The 22,537-nt window shown below is 38.7% G+C and overlaps 1 protein-coding gene across 1 annotated transcript in view; it reads right to left on the reverse strand.

Annotated features, from left to right (window-relative positions):
• The window catches only part of NUP62CL (nucleoporin 62 C-terminal like), a 69,357-nt gene extending 51,087 nt beyond the window's left edge, over window positions 1-18,270 (reverse strand). The window contains exon 1 of the mRNA XM_027089498.1: window positions 17,976-18,270. The gene's annotated coding sequence lies outside the window, so the exon portion shown is untranslated. The remainder of the gene's footprint in view (window positions 1-17,975) is intronic.
• Between the last annotated feature and the right edge of the window lie 4,267 nt (window positions 18,271-22,537).

Consider the following 22,537-nt stretch of genomic DNA (forward strand, 5'->3'; position numbering starts at 1 on the left):
TGAGGTGCACTTCCACCAATGAATGAGAACACTGCTGCAGACTGAGTGACAGAGCCAAAAGCAAAAGGAGTGGATGCTGTCCCCTGGTGTGATAGGGTACTGCTTGTTACAGCATTAGTACGGGTGCTGGCACCCAGCTCAAAAGCCCCTAGAATCACTGTAGGTTGTGTGAAAGCCCCGTTGCCCAAGTTTAATTTTATTGCATTTATTCTAAATAGAGAAAGGAAAAAATCAATATAATAGTTCGCCGCCACATTAAATGGCAGCTAGATAACATAGCTCCTGTCAAATTAAGTTTGTTTTTTTTTTAACATCTTTATTGGGGTATAATTGCTTTACAATGGTGTGTTAGTTTCTGCTTTATAACAAAGTGAATCAGTCATACATAAACATATGTTCCCATATGTCTTCCCTCTTGCGTCTCCCTCCCTCCCACCCTCCCTATCCCACTCCTCCAGGCTGTCACAAAGCACCGAGCCAATATCCCTGTGCCATGCGGCTGCTTCCCACTACCTATCTACCTTACTACGTTTGTTAGTGTGTATATGTCCATGACTCTCTCTCGCCCTGTCACAGCTCACCCTTCCCCCTCCCCATAACCTCAAGTCTGTTCTCTAGGAGGTCTGCGTCTTTATTCCTGCCTTACCCCTAGGTTCTTCATGACATTTTTTTCCCCTTAAATTCCATATATATGTGTTAGCATACAGTATTTGTCTTTTTCTTTCTGACTTACTTCACTCTGTATGACAGACTCTAGGTCTATCCACCTCATTACAAATAGCTCAATTTCGTTTCTTTTTATGGCTGAGTAATATTCCATTGTATATATGTGCCACATCTTCTTTATCCATTCATCCGATGATGGGCACTTAGGTTGTTTCCATCTCCGGGCTATTGTAAATAGAGCTGCAATGAACATTTTGGTACATGACTCTTTTTGAATTTTGGTTTTCTCAGGGTATATGCCCAGTAGTGGGATTGCTGGGTCATATGGTAGTTCTACTTGTAGTTTTTTAAGGAACCTCCATACTGTTCTCCATAGTGGCTGAACCAATTCACATTCCCACCAGCAGTGCAAGAGGGTTCCCTTTTCTCCACACCCTCTCCAGCATTTATTGTTTCTAGAGTTTTTGATGATGGCCATTCTGACTGGTGTGAGATGATATCTCATTGTAGTTTTGATTTGCATTTCTCTAATGATTAATGATGTTGAGCATTCTTTCATGAGTTTGTTGGCAGTCTGTATATCTTCTTTGGAGAAATGTCTATTTAGGTCTTCTGCCCATTTTTGGATTGGGTTGTGTGTTTTTTTGTTATTGAGCTGCATGAGCTGCTTGTAAATTTTGGAGATTAATCCTTTGTCAGTTGCTTCATTTGCAAATATTTTCTCCCATTCTGAGGGTTGTCTTTTGGTCTTGTTTATGGTTTCCTTTGCTGTGCAAAAGCTTTGAAGTTTCATTAGGTCCCATTTGTTTATTTTTGTTTTTATTTCCATTACTCTAGGAGGTGGGTCAGAAAGGATCTTGCTGTGCTTTATGTCATAGAGAGTTCTGCCTATGTTTTCCTCTAAGAGTTTGATAGTTTCTGGCCTTACATTTAGGCCTTTAATCCATTTATAGCTTATTTTTGTGTATGGTGTTAGGGAGTGATCTAATCTCATACTTTTACATGTACCTGTCCAGTTTTCCCAGCACCACTTATTGAAGAGGCTGTCCTTTCTCCACTGTACATTCCTGCCACCTTTATCAAAGATAAGGTGTCCATATGTGCATGGATTTATCTCTGGGCTTTCTATCCTGTTCCATTGATCTATCTTTCTGTTTTTGTGCCAGTACCATACCGTCTTGATAACTGTAGCTTTGTAGTATAGTCTGAAGTCAGGGAGCCTGATTCCTCCAGTTCCTTTTTTTGTTCTCAAGATTGCTTCGGCTATTCGGGGTCTTTTGTGTTTCCATACAAATTGCAAAATTTTTTGTTCTAGTTCTGTGAAAAATGCCAGTGGTAGTTTGATAGGGATTGCATTGAATCTATAGATTGCTTTGGGTAGTAGAGTCATTTTCACAATGTTGATTCTTCCAATCCAAGAACATGGTATATCTCTCCATCTATTTGTATCATCTTTAATTTCTTTCATCAGTGTCTTATAATTTTCTGCATACAGGTCTTTTGTCTCCTTAGGTAGGTTTATTCCTAGATATTTTATTCTTTGTGTTGCAATGGTAAATGGGAGTGTTTTCTTGATTTCACTTTCAGATTTTTCATCATTTGTATATAGGAATGCCAGAGATTTCTGTGCATTAATTTTGTATCCTGCCACTTTACCAAATTCATTGATTAGCTCTAGTAGTTTTCTGGTAGCATCTTTAGGATTCTCTATGTATAGGATCATGTCATCTGCAAACAGTGACAGCTTTACTTCTTCTTTTCCGATTTGGATTCCTTTTATTTCCTTTTCTTCTCTGATTGCTGTGGCTAAAACTTCCAAAACTATGTTGAATAAGAGTGGTGAAAGTGGGCAACCTTGTCTTGTTCCTGATCTTCGTGGAAATGCTTTCAGTTTTTCACCATTGATGATGATGTTTGCTGTGGGCTTGTCATATATGGCCTTTATTATCTTGAGGAAAGTTCCCTCTATGCCTACTTTCTGCAGGTTTTTATCATAAATGGGTGTTGAATTTTGTCAAAAGCTTTCTCTGCATCTATTGAGATGATCATATGGTTTTTCTCCTTCAATTTGTTAATATGGTTTATCACATTGACAGATTTGCGTATATTGAAGAATCCTTGCATTCCTGGAATAAACCCCACTTGATTATGGTGTATGATCCTTTTAATGTGCTGTTGGATTCTGTTTGCTAGTATTTTGTTGAGGATTTTTGCATCTATGTTCATCAGTGATATTGGCCTGTAGTTTTCTTTCTTTGTGACATCCTTGTCTGGTTTTGGTATCAAGGTGATGGTGGCCTCGTAGAAGGAGTTTGGGAGTGTTCCTCCCTCTGCTATATTTTGGAAGAGTTTGAGAAGGATAGGTGTTAGCTCTTCTCTAAATGTTTGATAGAATTCGCCTGTGAAGCCATCTTGTCCTGGGCTTTTCTTTGTTGGAAGATTTTTAGTCACAGTTTCCATTTCAGTACTTGTGATTGGTCTGTTCATATTTTCTATTTCTTCCTGATTCAGTCTTGGCAGGTTGTGCATTTCTAAGAATTTGTCCATTTCTTCCAGATTGTCCATTTTATTGGCATAGAGTTGCTTGTAGTAATCTCTCATGATCTCTTTTATTTCTGCAGTGTCAGTTGCTACCTCTCCTTTTTCATTTCTAATTCTATTGATTTGAGTCTTCTCCCTTTTTTTCTTGAGGAGTCTGGCTAGTGGTTTATCTATTTTGTTTACCTTCTCAAAGAACCAGATTTTAGTTTTATTGATCTTTGCTATTGTTTCCTTCATTTCTTTTTCATTTATTTCTGATCTGATTTTTATGATTTCTTTCCTTCTGCTAGCTTTGGGGTTTTTTTGTTCTTCTTTCTCTAATTGCTTGAGGTGCAAGGTTAGGTTGTTCATTCAAGATGTTTCCTGCTTCTTAAGGTGGGCTTGTATTGCTATAAACTTCCCCCTTAGAACTGCTTTTGCTGCATCCCACAGGTTTTGGGTCGTTGTGTCTCCATTGTCATTTCTTTCTAGGTATTTTTTTGATTTCCTCTTTGATTTCTTCAGTGATCACTTCGTTATTAAGTAGTGTATTGTTTAGCCTCCATGTGTTTGTAGTTTTTACAGATCTTTTCCTGTAATTGATATCTAGTCTCATGGCGTTGTGGTCAGAAAAGATACTTGATACAATTTCAATTTTCTTAAATTTACCAAGGCTTGATTTGTGACCCAAGATATGATCTATCCTGGAGAATGTTCCATGAGCACTTGAGAAAAATGTGTATTCTGTTGTTTTTGAATGGAGTGTCCTATAAATATCAATTAAGTCCATCTTGTTTAATGTATCATTTAAAGCTTGTGTTTCCTTATTTATTTTCATTTTGCGTGATCTGTCCATGGGTGAAAGTGGGGTGTTAAAGTCCCCTACTATGAATGTGTTACTGTCGATTTCCCCTTTTATGGCTGTTAGTATTTGCCTTATGTATTGAGGTGCTCCTATGTTGGGTGCATAAATATTTACAATTGTTCTATCTTCTTCTTGGATCGATCCCTTGATCGTTATGTAGTGTCCTTCTTTATCTCTTGTAATAGTCCTTATTTTAAAGTCTATTTTGTCTGATATGAGAATTGCTACTCCAGCTTTCTTTTGGTTTCCATTTGCATGGAATATCTTTTTCCATCCCCTTACTTTCAGTCTGTATGTGTCTCTAGGTCTGAAGTGGGTCTCTTGTAGACAGCATATATAAGGGTCTTGTTTTTGTATCCAATCAGCTAATCTGTGTCTTTTGGTGGGAGCATTTAGTCCATTTACATTTAAGGTAATTATCGATATGTATGTTCCTATTCCCATTTTCTAAATTGTTTTGGGTTTGTTATTATAGGTCTTTTCCTTCTCTTGTGTTTCTTGCCTAGAGAAGATCCTTTAGCATTTGTTGTAAAGCTGGTTTGGTGGTGCTGAACTCTCTCAGCTTTTGCTTGTCTGTAAAGGTTTTAATTTCTCCATCAAATCTGAATGAGATCCTTGCTGGGTAGAGTAGTCTTGGCTGCAGGTTTTTCTCCTTCATCACTTTCAGTATGTCCTGCCACTCCCTTCTGGCTTGTAGGGTTTCTGCTGAGAGATCAGCTGTTAACCTTATGGGGATTCCCTTATGTGTTATTTGTTGTTTTTCCCTTGCTGCTTTTAATATGCTTTCTTTGTATTTAATTTTTGACAGTTTGATTAATATGTGTCTTGGCGTATTTCTCCTTGTATTTATCCTGTATGGGACTCTCTGTGCTTCCTGGACTTGATTAACTATTTCCTTTCCCATATTAGGGAAGTTTTCAACTCTAATCTCTTCAAATATTTTCTCAGTCCCTTTCTTTTTCTCTTCTTCTTCTGGAACCCCTATAATTCGAATGTTGGTGCGTTTAATGTTGTCCCAGAGGTCTCTGAGACTGTCCTCAGTTCTTTTCATTCTTTTTTCTTTATTCTGCTCTGCAGTAGTTATTTCCACTATTTTATCTTCCAGGTCACTTATCTGTTCTTCTGCCTCAGTTATTCTGCTATTGATCCCATCTAGAGTACTTTTAATTTCATTTATTGTGTTGTTCATCGTTGCTTGTTTCATCTTTATTTCTTCTAGGTCCTTGTTAACTGTTTCTTGCATTTTGTCCATTCTATTTCCAAGATTTTGGATCATCCTTACTATCATTATTCTGAATTCTTTTTCAGGTAGACTGGCTATTTCCTCTTCATTTGTTAGGTCTGGTGCATTTTTATCTTGCTCCTTTATCTGCTGTGTGTTTTTCTGTCTTCTCATTTTGCTTATCTTACTGTATTTGGGGTCTCCTTTTTGCAGACTGCAGGTTCGTAGTTCCCGCTGTTTTTGATGTCTGTCTCCAGTGGCTGGTTGGTTCAGTGGGTTGTGTAGGCTTCCTGGTGGAGGGGACTAGTGCCTGTGTTGTGGTGGATGAGGCTGGATCTTGTCTCTCTAGTGGGCAGGTTCACGTCTGGTGGTGTGTTTTGGGGTGTCTGTGGTCTTATTATGATTTTAGGCAGCCTCTCTGCTAATGGGTGGGGTTGTGTTCCTGTTTTGCTAGTTGTTTGGCATAGGTTGTCCAGCACTGTGGCTTGCTGGTCGTTGAGTGAAGCTGGGTGCTGGTGTTAAGATGGAGGTCTCTGGGAGATTTTCGCCGTTTGATATTATGTGGAGCTGGGTGGTCTCTTGTTGACCAGTGTCCTGAAGTTGGCTCTCCTACCTCAGAGGCAGAGCCCTGACTCCTGGCTGGAGCACCAAGAGCCTTTCATCCACATGGCTCAGAATAAAAGGGAGAAAAAGTAGAGGGAATTAGTAGTATGAGGAAAGAAAGAAGGAAAGGAGGGAAGGAAGGAAGGAAGAAAGAAAGAAAGAAGCAAAGAAGGAATGAAGGCAAGAAGAAAAGAAAGGAGGGAGGGAGGGAGGAAGGAAGGAAGGAGGGAAAGAAGGAAAAAAGACAGAAAGAAGATACAGTAAAAATAAAATAAAGTATAATAAAGTTATTGAATTAAAAAATTCTTATTTAGAAAAAAAAAAAGGGACGGATAGAACCTTAGGACAAATGTTGGAAGCAAAGCTATACAGACAAAATCTTACACAGAAGCATACACATACACCCTCACTAAAAGAGGTAAAGGGGGAAAAATCATAAATCTTGCTGTCAGAGACCACCTCCTCAATTTGGGATGATTCGTTGTCTAAAGGAAGGAAAGAAAGAAAGAAAGAAAGAACGAAGGTAAAGTATAATAACGTTATTAAAATTAAAATTGATTATTAAGAAAAAAAAAATTTAAAAAAACCATGGACGGATAGAACCCTAGGACAAATGGTGGAAGCAAGACTATACAGACAAGATCTCACACAGAAGCATACACATACACATTCACAAAAAGAGGAATAGGGAAAAAAATCATAGATCTTGCTCCTAAAGTCCACTTCCTTAATTTGGGATGATTGGTTGTCTATTCAGGTATTCCACAGATGCAGGGTATATCAAGTTGATTGTGGAGCTTTAATCCGCTGCTTCTGAGGCTGCTGGGAGAGATTTCCCTTTCTCTTCTTTGTTCTCACAGCTCCCAGGGCTCAGCTTTGGATTTGGCCCTGCCACTGCGTGTAGGTCGCTGGAGGGCGTCTGTTTTTTGCTCAGATAGGACGGGGTTAAAGGAGCCGCTGATTCGGGGGCTCTGGCGCACTCAGGCCGGCGGGGAGGGAGGGGCACGGAGTGCGGGGCAGGCCTGCGGCGGCAAAGTCCGGCGTGACTTTGCACCAGCCTGAGGCCCGCCGTGCGTTCTCCCGGGGAAGTTGTCCCTGGATCCCGGGAACCTGGCAGTGGCGGGCTGCACAGGCTCCGCGGAAGAGGGGTGTGGAGAGTGACCTGTGCCCGCACACAGGCCCCTTGGTGGCGGCAGCAGCAGCCTTAGCGTTTCCCGCCCGTCTCTGGGGTCCGCGCTTTTAGCCGCGGCTCGCGCCTGTCTCTGGGGTCTGCGCTTTTAGCCGCGGCTCGCGCCCGTCTCTGGGGTTCCTTTAAGCAGCGTTCTTAAACCCCTCTCCTCACGCACCAGGAAACAAAGAGGGAAGAAAAAGTCTCTTGCCTCTTCGGCAGGTGCAGACTTTTCCCCAAAATTAAGTTTTATAACATTTTATTCCATAGGTTATTTCATCTCAATACAGAAGGAAAGATAACCAGATATTATTACAGGAATACATGTACAGAGCTCCGTATTCACTCATCCATAGATAAAGGTTTCCTAATTCGGTCTACTTTAAGGAGAACAAAAGTTTTAAAGGTTTTGATGGGGAAGGAGTAGCTGCGGAATTTTTATTTTCAGTACAGACAACAGAACTTACACTTCTTCTGCCGGTCTGGCAGACTTTATTAAAAACATAATTTTTAGTTTTAGACACTGAATCACAAAGTTACGTGAGGCATACCTTTAATAGAGTTTCTAGAAATTTTTAAATGTATTTCATGACCCACGAAAAAAGTGCTTCAGTATTTAAATTACCCGTCCTAAGAAAGGTTATTTAACACTCAATTACAGGTTATTAGATAACTAACAGTATAGGGGAGAATTCCAGAGGGAATAGCTTTCATCAGGCTATCAGGTGTTACTGAAAGAAAGGGCTGGATCCAACTGAATTTACATAGAAAGGCATTTTTTAAAATGCTCCCTTTAAAAATTCTGAGATGCAGGAGGGAAGAATGTATATCCAAGGTCATTAAAATGATCAATAGACAAAGATCTCTCTAGAGAGAGCCATTTAATAAGCAAGCAGTCTAATTTCAAGATGGTATATGTTCAAAACCCAGTGAGTACTCTTCCTATGGCTCACATAAAACGAAGGGATACCACAGATCAGAATTCAACGTGCCTTGTGTCTCAAATCAGAAATGACTTCAATTTATAGGACTACCTTGGGAATGAGTAGCATAATTCCTAATAATTGACTTCGAAATGCCACACCATCCTTTTACCCTTTCCATACTCCGAATTGAAAGTTTGTCTTTGAAAGATGATTACCTTTGTAGCCACTAAAAGAATCAAATGGTACTCTTCTTACCCTAAGGAAATCCAGTTCCTACTGGGATAGGAGTTGATGCAACTGGTGCTCCAAAGCTGAATCCTGTATTCTGCCTAGCTGGAGTTGTGTTACAGAGTGAGAACAGGCCAGTAGAAGATGAACTTCTAACTGGTTGGTATGGAGTCCCTAAGTTAAACCTCCTATACTAGGTGTAGAGAAAGTAAACTCTGTAGCTAAGTGGTTGTCTCTGCAGAGCCAGAAGTGAACCAACCGGTAGGGGCACCAGTTCCTCCAAAAATAAACCAGCTCCTGACTCCAAACCCTAAATGGGGGTAAGAGAGGAATGGAAGAAGAAAATTTTTAGAGATCTCAATGAGACTTCCAGGTCAAGACGGCAGATGGGAGCCACACTGGAATCACTCTCTTATACTCCAAACTCCAAGAAATACCAGTTCAAAAGCATTTACTAAAAACACTTTTTAAAAAATACAGAGTTTTTTAAGAAAAAAGACAGTGTCTTCCCTGGAAGTCCAGTGGTTAAGACTCTCCACTTCCAGTGCAGGGGGCACGGGTTCCATCCCTGGTCGGGGAATTAAGATCCCACATGCCCCGCGGCATGGCCAAAAAAAAAAAAAAAAAAAAAAAGAAAGAAGACAATTTTTCAGGTGCCAAACAGGGAATTCATATCTATGAGCAGAAGCTGAAGCTGCTTAGCCCAAGGGGGTGACTTGAATGAGATGTGTGCCCTAAAAGTTGGAAATATGCTAGATTGTGGGTAAATTTGAGGCCACAGGGTAAGGTCATAGGCTCCTCAATCAGCAGAAACCTAGTGGAGCTTATATCTGGGAAATCTCTATAGGAGAATGAAAAAGGCAATGGAGACATGCAGGAACCCCAAGCTGGTACAGAAGATATACACAGACAGCTCAAATTCAATTTACCTTTGTGGTGTGGAAGCTTCAAACTAAGATGGTAACATAAAAACACTAATTAGGAGCTGATGAAACTTTCAGGGCCCAGGCAGGTTGTCCATGACATCACTTATCAGAGATATCTCCACTTCCTAGGTCATCCATGATCCAAAACCCCCCGAGAAAATTAACTCAAAGACAAGAACTACAAAACGTCTAAGTAAGTAGTCTATAGACCTGAAAATTGAGGAAATTCTCATCTAAGGAATTAGAGGTGATAGAGCAATATGAATGGCACATTAAAATGTTTTATATGTTCAAAGAGCTCAAGAGGGAAATAGCATCCATAAAAGCAAACAAGTGAATGTGAAAAAGAACCACGGAGAAATCCAAGAAACGGATACAGTATTAGAAATAAAAAGGCTCAAGGGATAGATTTAAATAGTAGACTAGACACAGTTGAAGAGGGAAAAAAATCATTGAACAGGAAGAGAGAACAGAAGAAAAGAATCTGCCAGAGCACAGGGCAGATAAAGTGATGGGAAAGAAGAGAGAAATTAAGAGATAAGGAGAAAATAAAAGAGAAGTTTCAGTGTATATCCAGAAGGAATGTCAGAAGGAAAAAAATAGAATGGCAGAGACATTATTCAGAGTTAATAAATGAGTTTGCTAGAACTGAAGAAAAATGAGTCCTCATGCTTAAAGCCATCAAGTGCAATCAGGCAACTCCTCCCACCACCATACACACACACACACACCCTTTATATTGAAACCCTAAAATATTAAGAATAGAGAAAAAAATCTGAAAGTTATCAGAGAGAAAAAATCATTTACCTAATAAGGAGTAACAACCAGGTTGACAGCAGGCTCTTCATTAGCAACAGTAAATGTTAGAAGAAGATGGAATAATATCTCTAAATATCCCTTGAAGTGTTAAGGGAAAATCACTGTGTACTTATCATTCTATCCCAGTCAAGATTTCTAAAACGGGATGCGACTAACAATCAGGTTTTACACAATAGCTCTGAAAGGCAATTCTAAGAAATCAGTATCAAAAATATTTCATCAAAGTTATGAGCCCCATTACTTTATACACCAGTAAAAAGGAAAACAAAAACAAAAAGAAAAAAACCAACACCAATCTGTTACAGTTCCTTATCATCACTTATTTTTTTTTTACTTTTTGAAAGAGCTCCTTTCAATGTAGACACAGATTTTAATCAAACATGCATATATTAAGAAAAAATACTCAGAGTCCAATTTTCCACTCAAATTTCTTAAAGTCTTCTGTGCCACCAGGAGCACTGTTGCTGCAGCAATTCTTAAAAGAACTCATAAGAGAACTAAAAGCCATTTTTGCTATGCTTTCAAGCCAGCTTTGCAAATATGTAGACCAGCCTCCTTTTGTCTCCCACTTCAGCATAATCAATAACTAAGCCTGATTAACCATCTTTTGCGTTCGCTCCCCACAACCATTGGTTTCTAGGAGTTACAGGTGATCCCCTGTTATCTCTGGGATTTTCACCCAAGACACCCATTAGGCAGGGTTTGATCCTAGACATTTTGATATTAAATGTGCATATGGAAACAACTATGACATCACAACTGCCACCTAGCCAAAAGGGATTGTAAGATACCATCAACTGTTAAGACTCATTTCAATTGCAGAGATGTTAAAATATGGAAAACTATACCTCTTAAAATTGGTAAAATACAGTATCTTGAGTAGTGTTTGTGTCATGGTTATAAGTGAACACCTCCCCAAGACTAACTCTGAAGGACGATATTTATCTAAATGTGTTAATATGACATGCTTATTTTTAAGTCATACACATCTTAGAACTTTTAAAATGTGAGCTCCAAAGGGTGATTTCAGTGGTATAATAACTCAGTCCTGGAAGGCACAGAAAGAAAGGTATTCTGGGCAGAATAAGAGCCCTTGCTGTATTTAGTCTTATATTCCCAAGGGTACCACACTCCTGAGGTTATAAGCATTATAAATTATATTATAATAATATTATTATGTTATATAATTATATATTCCATATTTATGATATATAAGTATATGATAATATCACAGATGTTGACAGAAGAAATACTGTTGCCAAACCATGGTTCTTATACTGTCATAGACATTGATACTTTCAGAATTAGGTAGTGTCATCAATGTCATATTGCAGGCCAAAGGAAAAACTTCTGGTAGCCATCAAAAGGTGGAACTTTTTCTTGTGCCCTCGCATTTGTGGACTTTCCATTCTTTTGAAAGTAATTTAAGAATTACCCTGTTATTAGAATTTCTCTGCTAAATGTAGCATGAACATTTAAATATTTTCTTCCTTAGAAAATTGAGAAATAAAACAAATGAAAATCACCTTGGGACTAAAAATGAATCTGTCATTAAGAATTTGGAATTAAAAATTCCCTTCCGTCTCATTTAGATCGTATATCTGTCACATCCTTGTACTTTAAAAAATCTTTTTAATCTATTCTGCTTAACCGGTTTCTAACAAGGGTGTTTTAAATGTCTCTCATGGGCTCCCTGGTGGCACAGTGGTTAAGAATCCGTCTGCCAACGTGGGAGACACGGGTTCGAGCCCTGGTCCGGGAAGATCCCAGATGCCGCGGAGCAACTAAGCCCGTGCACCACAGCTACTGAACCTGCGCTCTAGGGCCCATGAGCCACAACTACTGAGCCCACATGACACAACTACTGAAGCCCGCACACCTAGAGCCCGTGCTCCGCAACAAGAGAAGCCACTGCAAGGAGAAGCCCACGCACTGCAACGAAGAGTAGCCCCCGCTTGCTGCAACTAGAAGAAAGCCTACGCGCAGCAACGAAGACCCAACGCACCAAAAAATAAATAAATAAACCTCGTTTCCAAAAAAAAAAAAGGTCTCTCATTATTAGAGATTATCAATTTCTGCTTATAATTCCATTGCTTTTTTGCTTTATATATTTCAAGACTATGCTGTTAGGGGCATAGATTCATGGTTGATACTCTCTTGGCAGATCTCCTTTCTTTCATCAGTGTGAAATATCTGTTTATTACTAAATTGCCTTAGATCACATTTTGTCTGACATTAATGTTGCTTCACCATTTTTCTTTTGGTTGCTATATGCCTAGTGTATCTTTTTCCTTCCCTTTGTTTTCAACCTTTCTGAGTCATTTTTAGCATGGCTTTTATGAATAGCAAAGCTGAAAATTTTAAAATAGAGTCTAAGAATCTCTTAATGAGTGAGTTTAATTTATTTACATTTATTATGACTACTGACACAACTGGATTCATATTTCTCCTTATTTTGTCTTTTTTATTTGCCATGTTGTATTATCTTTTATCTTTTTCTACGTAATTGGACTGATGGAATTTTCTGTATTCCATCATTTTTCCCATACTTGGAAGTTACATATGCTAATTATATTTATTTGTATGAGTTTCTCTTGAATTCTTTAACACATTTAAATTTATGTTCTTCTAAGAAAGCCTGAAGTTAATCAGTATTCCATATCCTTTTTAAGAAATAAGACCTTAGGAGCTTCCCTGGTGGCGCAGTGGTTGAGAGTCTGCCTGCCGATCAGGGGACACGGGTTCGTGCCCCAGTCTGGGAGGATCCCACATGTTGCGGAGCGGCTGGGCCCGTGGGCCATGGCCACTGAGCCTGCATGTCTGTAGCCTAAAAAAAAAAAAAAAAAAAAAAAAAAAAAAAAAAAAAAAAAAAAAAAGAAATAAGACCTTAGCACACTTTAGCTTCTCTCTGCATATCACTACTTTAATAAAAATGGAAAACAAGTCTGTACTCCCTCTATGTGGCTATGAGTAGGAATATCTGTCTCTGTCATTGTTGAGTTCCTCTAGCCAACTTCTTTCTATTCCTCTTCAGAGTGCTCTCTCCTTATCCACACTGCCTGACTAGGAGCTTAAAGTTGACAAAACTACAGCTTTATATGTTGAGCCCAGCTTACAGTTCCATCCTGGATGTCTTAATGCAAGCACACATGTTCAAAGAAAGAAGTACTAGATGGTGAAGGACTTGTGCAGAAAATTCACTAGGCCTAAAGAAATCATCGGAGCTCACTGAAAAGGCTCCTGGAACTGGGCAGATGATCCCTGCCTGGTAGTCCAGTCTAAATGAGACAATTCAATCAGTGCTGCCACCTATCGGGCTGTGCTAATCACTTAAATGAATTAGAATCTGTTTCCTCACCTCTAAAATTCTGGCAGTTTCACTGAGTAACCAAAATGTTTTCTTAAAAATAAGTTTACAAAGGGCCTTCCACATATATTATCTTGTCTAATTTAATTTAATGTAAAGTGCTATATGAAAGCTTTCTAAAATATAATGCTGGGGTTGTCCTCACTGTCAGTGAAGGATCAGTCAATCAGGGGTATTTATGGGACACTCTCTAAGCTGGCCCAGAGAGTGTACATAAATTGCATTTCAAATTACAATTCAAAAAAATTACTACACAACTATCTCATTTATCAGCATGCAAATTATCTTCTTTTTGTACTACCTATCGTCCTTTATAGGTCCTAGGAGTGTTCTGGTTAGTAGGAAACCTGACTCAGGATCAATAAATGATGGTAGGTCATTTCAGGACACACCATTTTACCACTTAAGTTCTTGAATCTCTTGAATAAAAGGGAAATGATAAAAGCACTTACCGAATCTGACATTCCTCATCTTTTAATTACCTACAACAAACCGTAAAGGTATTTTGATCTCCATTCTATAGTTGAAGAAACTGAGGCTCTAAGATACTAAATTACTTTCCCAAGGTCAAACAAATAGTAAGTGAAGGAACTGAACACAATACTTTCACTGTAACATTAGCTTAAGCAACACATATTAGGAAGATAAGTCTGCATCTCAAAGAGCAGAAACAAAATAAGTTCAAGCCTGGGTACCTATTATAGGTCATTTCAACATAAATGTTTAGGGGCTTCTGTCTCACAAAGTATAAATGATTTTGGGGGAAATCACTCATGCCATTATTCCCCCACATTACTTTGAGAAATAACTGTCAAGAAGTGACTAGCATAGAAGTTCAGCCATGTAATGGATTAAAAAGTTTTTCTGCCTTCTTGGAGGCAAATCCTCTTTGGAGACAACGTTCTCCCTAAAATGCCTAGTTACTAGATAACCATTCATGAATTCCACGTGAATGGTGAATTCCATTCACCATTCCACGAATTCAGTTCACCTTCTCAAGAACATCATGACTAAACAACCTGGCCTGAAAATTCATGCAATGTGATTAGTTCTGGTATAAAACCATTCCAATAAATAGTAACTTCTGATGATACATATGGTTCCTTAACATATTAATTATGGAACTAAGGAGAGAGGCAGAGAAGCAAAGGAAAAGTACCAAATCACTGAAGAAACCCCTTTTCCACCAAGAAAGCGTCACAGAAATGGAACTAAAGAAGAAAGTAGAAAAATTGAAGCCTCAAAGTACAATAGGGTCCTTATTTGCACTGACAGTTATTGATGCCAACTCTGGAAGTAGAAACTGAGTTACCAATGTTTTATCCTAAATGTTTGAGTCCCCAGAGAGAAATGGATAGGGAGAGGTGAAATTAGCACAGCCATTTTCAAGGAAATAGGAAGGGATCAAACCTCTAATGGTAATCATTTTATTTTATGCCAAAATAAAATATAGAGCTATGGAAAATTGTGCATTAGTTTTCAGTTCATATTAAACATCTTAAGCAATATAACTCACTGATTATCTTTCACGTTAAGTGTTTTTCTCCCCCTTCGTACTCATACTATAACTTGTCAAGGCCATAATGTCAGAATCTTATTTTAAAGGCTAGAAAGGTTTTTTCAAATCCCAAAATTAAGACCAACTTTCCGAATATTACAAGTCTGACACTGCAGAGAAGACTGTACATTTCCATGAAACAAGTCTTATTTTAGTGAATGCCTTTAGCAGTTACAACAGTGGAAAAGAAAAGACCAGGGATGAGACCACAGGGGAGGGTGGGCAGAAGGACTCAAGAGAGGGGAAATCTTGGAGGAGCTGAGAAGGATACAAGGCAGGGGAGGGGACTCAATAGAGGACGGGAGTGGAGGGCAGAGAAACCCAAAGAGAAGGCTTGGCTAAATGGAAAGGAGGCAGAGGGACCCAAAAGGGCAGCAGTGAAAGAACAGGATTAGGAGAGGGGAGAGGAGAAAGAAGAGAGTACATCACTGGAGAGAACTAGTCTAAGAAATGAAAGAGGAATGGCATTCAAATGCAAAGTACAGCCTCAAGGCCTACTCACTTTTAGAAGAATCCTCCCTCAAAACCTTGGAGAAAAAGAGCAAAAAAAAAAAAAAAAAAACCAACAACAAATGAAAAACTGGAAACTTCTGAAGCATACTAGTATTCATAAAAATCTTAAGCATGAAGTAATAGTAGTCATTTAAAGATTTGAAAAAATATCATTTTACAAGGAAAAATAGATCTGGCTAATATAACTTAATTCAAGTTTATTTTTTAAAATAAATCTCACTTTTCTCAGGGCTTTACTCCACAAAAAAACTAGTCATCAAGTATATTTTTCAAGGTATGCCTTTGAAAAATAAGCATAATTCTTATGTTTGTAATTTTTTTGTGTGGTAAAATATAATGTAAAATTTACCATTTTAACCATTTTTAAGTGTACAATTCAGTGGCATTAAGTACATTCACAACATTGTTTAACCATCACCACTCTCTATTCAATATTTACGAAACTTTTTCATCACCACAAACAGAAATTCTGTACCCATTGAACAATAACTTCCCATTGCCCACTCCCCCAGCCCCTCTATTTTACTTTTTGGTAACCTCTATTTCACTTTCTGTGTCTATGAATTTGCCTAATGTAGGTACCTCTTTTAGTGGTATGATTTATATGAATATTTGTATACTTGAAACAACCTAAATGTCCAACAACAATAGTGGAATGGAGATATTTTTAAGTGGCATAGTTATATGAGGGCTACTTTACAGCAATAAAAGCAACTTTTTTTTCTTTTCTTAATTTAGGTTTTATTACTCCTAAATGACTTTCTGTTTTAAGCTTTATTCCTGGATTGTGCAATAAGTCTACCGGGAGAAACCTATGAAAACTGTACATATTAAATGGCAAGATAGCATTTTTGAATATTTCTGTGTTACTGAAATAATTGTGTAAAAAATAAAAGTCACTTCACATTTTAGTATTTATATGAGTTATATATGTGTTATTTCATTTTAAAATTTTTTTTAATTAATTTTTTAATTGGTGTATAGTTGATTTACCATGTTGTATTAATCTCTGCTGTACAGCAAAGTGAATCAGACATACATATACATATATTCACTCTCTTCCAGACTCCATTCCCATACAAGTCATTACAGAGCACTGAACAGAGCTCCCTGTCTATACAGTAGGTTCTTATTAGTTATCTTTATATATAGTAGTGTGTATATGTCAATCCCAATCTCCCAGTTTATCCCCCCTAAAATAACTAACTTTATCTACATTTATCAGTATAGACAAATCTCAAAAACAATGTTGAGCCCCAAAAAGTTGCAGAAGAGTAAGTACAGTATACCATTTATGAAAATGTCAAAGGACATACAAAACAATATATTACAAATCATTTATGGCCATCTATGTTTGAGTGCACTTAAAAACACAGGAAAAATATTTAACAACTTCAGAAGAACAAATACCTCTGGGATTGGGAAGGGGTACAAAGAGTAGTGTTTTCGTTTTATGTTTAGTTTTAGTGTAATGTTTTAGTTCTTTAAAAAAAACCAATATCTAATGAAAATATGGCAAAAGGTTAACAATTGTTAAATCTTTCGTGGGTACATGGATGATGGTGTATAATAGTCTCTGTAATTTTCTGTCTGAAATATTTTATAATTTTAAAAAGAGGCTCTAGTTTTAGAATGTTTTAGAATGACAGAAAATAAGACAACCTGTGTGCTTTGAAAAGGGGGAATGTGCTAATACAGACCAATTATAGCTTTTATTCTCCCAGTCAACTTAATTGCTTCCTTTATAAAAAAATGTAAATTACAAATGAATACATACTCATATAATCTTTGGAAAAGACATTCAAAAAGAAAGCTAATCACCATGAGTGTTATTATGGCACTTGAATCTGCTTGAATATGCTATGATTCATACATTTTTTAGAGTGTATCCTTTTGAAAATGTCCATATTTATTAGTTAAAAAAATACATTCAACCTAACTCATATTGTGGTTGATGACTGCTACTCCAGCACAGAGAAACCTAGAGGGGCAAATCCATACATCCAAGGGGGCAAAAATTCACAGCTCAGGTCCAGATTCCTGGCCTTCTTGTTAGGATTCCTCTTGAGGGCATGGAAGGGGTTATATGTATAGCTAATCAGTTTTGAATACTCCAAACATTTATTAAGCCATCTATTCTGTTTCCCTTTTATTTAAAACCAAACCACGGAATTCCTGAGAAACTAGGGTCACAACTGTACCTCTAGGCCAAGTGCAAACACTCCGATTGCCAAGCAGAGCAAACTGGCGCCGCGCCAGCGTTTCTGCACTCCAAAGCGGGAAAAGCGGGGCACCGGGTCCGGCGACGTTCCCGTGAGTGGGAGCGACGCGTAGCTCCGGCCGGTGCCTCGCTGGAGCTGCATGGCAGCCGTAGGGGTGCTCCCCCTGGGGCTCCGGATCCAGAAGGCTTGCCCACAGCAGAGGAAAAAAAGCGCGATCCCACCCTACACACACATAGACACAAACACACACACAAACGCTGAGCCGGGACGGAACCACAACACGTGTCTCTGTCACAGCGCGGAAAGGGGGCGTGGGGAGCGCGTGTGGAGCCGCCACAAAACCTCCTCAAACCCCCCGGCCACCGAGCCTACCTTTCTGCCCACGCTGTTCGGAATCTGCTGGACAACTAGCGGTCCGATCTAGAATACACGTGCAGGAAGAAAGTAACAGTGAGGGAGCCCGCCGATTTCCTGAACAAACGAAAACCGGTGGTGGCGGTAACTCTGGTGGCTGCAAAGTAAAGGCGAAGGCAGTTAAAACTGCGGAGCGGCCAGAGGCGGACCCGGAACTTCTGCGGCCGAAAAGAGCCAGCCTGCGCAGCGGGCGCTTCTCCGCGGAGCGATGCTGAGACCCAGGCTTAAAAGGGGTCGACCTAGTTAACTGGAAAGGGCGGCCATTGACCACAACTGGCACGCGCCCGGATTGGTTACTTCTCGTGAGGTTTCAAAGGACACTCTTCTATGGTTGGCCAGGAAAGTCAAGCGGGAACCCGGAGGCGGGGGTTGGCGGCGATCTTAAACGACGTTGTTACCCAGGCAACAGAGGGACGCAGAGCTCTCCGCAGTGTATTTTTGGATCCTAGAGAGCCACCCAAAAACTGACCCAGGTGAGGAAACCCGAACCTTAGAAGGGGGAAAGAATGGGTCCTCAGATGCCTTAGCTGTCAGAGAAATTAGGGAGAACTCTAGATACTTACGGCTCTGAGAGATACCCTAAAAAAGCCACAAGTTGCCGATAGAACAGATCCGTTCTCTAAATCCCCCTGCCCTAGGCGCTCTAGAAGCAGGATTCAGCTTTAACAAAACTCAGTCTATCAGAATGTGAGTGAGATGGGGCAGTTTTACCAGACAAGGGATGGATGCGGATGGAATGTCAGAAGGCCAAAATGAACAGGCGAACCTTCCCGACGTTTTTCTCTAGACACTTACATACACTTACTGTTGTAACGCTAATTTGAGAGTGAAAACTATTATTTCCTTGTAGGTAGATCAGGGTGCTCTAAGTTGAAGTAGCCACTGTTATCTTCTGTTTTACATGTACAGGCATGATTTATCTTGGACCAGGTTGCCTTGGTTGGGATATATTTTTTAGGGGGTATAACGCTGTTCAGACTGAAAAAAATGACCTGTATTTCGTGGACAATGCCCTGTGTGTCGGAATGTGAGCACTGTGGCCTGAGAGTTCCAACCACAGTTGGTCAGATTCGTTGAGGAGTGAGAAGCAGTCAGACCGCACTTGGGGGCCTGGAGCGTGGTGTGCAAAAGCCTACTTGTCCCTACCAAACCTGCTACTCACCAAGGGCTGATTGGGAGAGTAAGTGTTATATGTCGTTGGACTGTACCCGTCAAAAGGTAAGGGACTGTGACAAAAAATAAAATCTGAGTGAGGGGAGAGTACAGAGTTTGAGCAGAGAGGTAGGGGCCTCTTTTCCTAAGAGCTTCTTGTGACAGGGATTCAGAACAGAGACTATTTCCTGAAGAAATGAAGAAAACAGGCCTGTTGACTTAGGGAGAAAATTTCAAAGCCCTGAAGGAAAATGAGCTGTCTCAACTCCTTTTTAGATAGAGGTGGAGTATGGGAATGAGACAGAAACAAAAAAATTGTTGGCAAGTGTATTAAGTTTGGCTAAAACAAAGAATAACGGGTAGAGGAAATATTAAATCAAGAGGCTCATTTCTTGACATTTAGATTTATGAAATATTCCAGGTACTTTCAAAAATCATCTTCCATTAAATATATTTTAAATTTGTAACAAAAACTCTTGTTAAGTCCCCATAGTTACTTATGACTTGGTACATTCAATAGCAGTGAAAGTTAGAGACCTAAAAAAGGAAATTATTCTTGGTATTGTAAAAACAAGTCAAAATGAATTAGTTTTAATAGTCAGGGAATCATTGATGTGTATAGTTGTCAAAAAATGTAAGAAAAAACCAACCAGTATATTATAATTTAACTCAGACATAGGCATAGATGATGTTTACTTTTGTGTTTTCAGAAGAATTTTAATACAGGAATTGTTAAATAAGGTACTATATACATAAAGTTGCAGAAGAAATGCCAATTTTATTTAAGAGAGTAAATGAATTTTTAATACTTTGAAATCATTCAGCTATAAACAGTCAGTACTCTACATAGGGATATGTGTTTACCTATTAACCAAGTTCCCAAATGATACTATTTGGTGATTCTTTATTACCCTGATTTTATTTGCTATATAAATTTGAATTAATAAAATGTCATTTCTTTTTGAATAGTGTGTAATTCAGAATTTTCACTAATTTAACCTAGACTTCTCTCCAATTAGTTCAGGTCGAAGAGCCATTCCTGCTGAGACCCCAGCCCTCTTAACTAGAGTCCGACTTAATCTCGGGTTATTGATATTATTGTTATGGTGCCGTGAGTCTGGAGTCATCCTGGTTGAGCTTGTTTAGTCCCTAAATGGCTCCAATGTTTTGGTAAAGAGCTGGTTCTGAAGCATCTGTCTCTTTAGCTCATTGTGGCTAGTACCGAAAGAGATACCCCAATCACCTATGAAGGCCCTAAGGATTCAAGTTGATGTGGGAAAAATTAAAAGCACTGTCTAGAAAACTCTGCCACTGGAATTGGCCTAGCAAAAGAGAGTGAGAGAAAAAAGAAGGGTCTAGAAAATTTACTTTCTAAATAACCAAATCTCAAATAAAAGATTTAGCAATATATTTTTAAAATGAAGTTCCTGCTTAAATTTGCCTTAAATTTATTCTTGGCCTATTTAAGTGGCAATGACAGATTCAAACAGGCAGTGTGGCTCTAGAATTTTTTTTTTTAATCACTACACTATACTATCTGGGTAGTCTAAGCAAAAGGAAGAATACATTCCAAAGTACAAAGGCAGGAGATTATAGGGTATGTTTAATTAGCAGTTCAGTTTTTAACAGAATGCAGATTACAGGTAGGAGAATAATAGGAGGGAAGGGCAGAAAATTAGGTTGGGGTTAAATCCTGAAGGACCTTGACTGTCAGGCTCAAGATGAACTTTATATCAAATTTACAAATAAAAGATAGTCCTACAATTAAATAACACTGCATAGTTCATAAAAAGGCATCTTGCTTTAATTTTTCCGATGTTATGTATTTGTCAAATGAACTTTAATATGTTTTTAATAGTTTAACAAATTATTCTTAATTTGTTAGACTTCTAAAAAAGCTAGTAGAACCTTCATTTCCATTGAAATTAGAATATAGTTTTCTAAAAATTCAGATCATTGTTTTTCTCTTTTGATACTTTGAGTTCTTTGATTAGTTACTTATAAAGTATTGCTGATTCTTTTGTTTGTCAAAATACAATATCAACAAACTTGTCGTGATTTATTATTTTGTGTTTATAGATGATTATTATGGTTGATATGGCAAAAATTATTTTTGCTGGAGTGCCAATTTTATTATGATATTTCTACTCCAATTTAGCTAAGTATGAACCTATGCCATTGTATGCCAGCATAATTTGGAATTTAAAAAGTCTGATTCCTAATATACTTCAGATATAAAGAGCATACTATAAATTATTGTGAATGATTTGTTTTACATCCCAAGGAGTGGTATTCCCTTCAAAGCAGTCACTTTGGGAGGCTATCCACTTATTCTAATGCTGTTGTTATTGCTCAAATTACTTTTGAAGCTACTCTTTTAGAATCGCCTTGAGGCTTGCAGCACATTCTTTTGAATATCCTCAAAGTATTAAATCTTCATATTTTGAAAGTAGATGTGATATCTAGATATATCTAGAAATCACTTGGAGACAAATCTGATGTGTAATCACACTGAGTGATACCATAGTGATACCTGTTTTCTTGGTGATACATATGAAGGCAGTTCCAAAATATTTTGAGCATTGATAGCGTAATTTACATCAATGTATAACCTTTCAAGGTGACTATTTTGAAACCAACATTCGTATGAATTTAGTCATGCTTCGTTCAGTGTTCACCAACTGCTGACTACCTGCCAGCTCCGGTTACTGAAGACGCTCAGCCTCTAGGTGTAGCTTCCCACTGCCCACACTGCCCTGCCTCTTACCAAATGAGAACCAGGCGAGAGCTACTTCCCAACTGATGGGGATTTAGAATTAATCTGCTTTTCCTAAATACAGTATCCAGTGTACTTACTGAACCACAGCCTTCCTTCATAACCTCCACTGGGACATTAGAAAGCCTCTGATGGAGTGCCTGTTTCCTTTTCTCTTTTATAGCTGTGATGTTGAGCCCAGCCTTATTCTGAACCTTCCTCTAGCTGCCGACTCCCCCATAATACTCAAGAACCCCTGCCTCCTATACCCCCACCTATGGACCAGGATCCTACTTTACCTAAATAGGCCTCCCTGTAACCATGGCTATCCAACCTTTCTGCCGAAACACTGCTCACGTCCTGAAACTCTCGCTGCCATGTCACTGCCAAGCCCATGAGCATGCGTGAATAGCAGCTCTGATTGCTAACTCAGATGCTATATTTGGCACTTCTGAATACCCTTCTTCTGGGTTAGTTCTACTGGTTCCAGTTTCTTCCCTTCTCACCAGCCCACCATTAAGCTCTAGCAAGCCTCATCATCGTGTACCTGTGGGTGCTGTCACTACGTGCCAAATAATAATGATATTTTTATAAAGCTTTTCATATTTCAGCA

Source organism: Aethalodelphis obliquidens, unplaced genomic scaffold, assembly GCF_003676395.1.
Source record: "Aethalodelphis obliquidens isolate GAN/ISIS:26980383/991018 unplaced genomic scaffold, ASM367639v1 scaffold66, whole genome shotgun sequence".
Lineage (NCBI taxonomy): Eukaryota > Metazoa > Chordata > Mammalia > Artiodactyla > Delphinidae > Aethalodelphis > Aethalodelphis obliquidens.